Source organism: Frankliniella occidentalis, unplaced genomic scaffold (assembly GCF_000697945.3).
Source record: "Frankliniella occidentalis isolate FOCC.00 unplaced genomic scaffold, Focc_3.1 Scaffold511, whole genome shotgun sequence".
Taxonomy (NCBI): domain Eukaryota; kingdom Metazoa; phylum Arthropoda; class Insecta; order Thysanoptera; family Thripidae; genus Frankliniella; species Frankliniella occidentalis.
Genome location: NW_026267628.1, coordinates 41268 through 41952, shown reverse-complemented (window position 1 = coordinate 41952; position 685 = coordinate 41268).

Below are 685 nucleotides of genomic sequence, written 5' to 3'. Positions count from 1 at the left end.
CTCCCAAGCGAAACACTTCTCAATTTCTTTCTTCTCCAAAGAAGCGTAAGGTTGAACCTTCTCTTGCACAGGTAATGTTATTTGTCACCAATTGTACAGTATCTAAGTTTACTCAGTGTAATCGGTTTCTTAAAAATTGACCCTTACGATCAGGATAATTACATTACTGATAACCACTATGAAGCCAAATTTTTTGACTTCTAACTTCTGAGCTGGGTACTAATTTATTTATCCAAACCTTTCTTCTTTTGCTCACTCAGACTATGAATCAAGAAACTGACGGTTATATCTCTGCTACTGACCCCTCAGACAGTTATGTTGACAATTTCATGAGAGGAATCTGTTCTGGTCCGGATTCCACAAAGCATTTGCCCTCTGAAGGTAGTAAGTATAACTCACCATTTGTAAATCACTGTGATACATGTAAAGCAATATTTCTTCATGATGAATTCTCAGAATAGACAACTCATCAAATGAAAGAGGTTTTTAACTAAATCTTTCTTTATTCTTGCAGGTGAGTGTGTGCCTCAAGATGTCAGTTCTAATGTTGCCGTATCAAATATCTCTGGTACAAGCCTGTTGACGGCTGGCATCCAAACAGTAACTGTTACATCGGAGCCTTCTCCACCCGACCAAGATGCTCCCAAGCGAAACACTTCTCAATTTCTTTCTTCTCCAAAGAAGC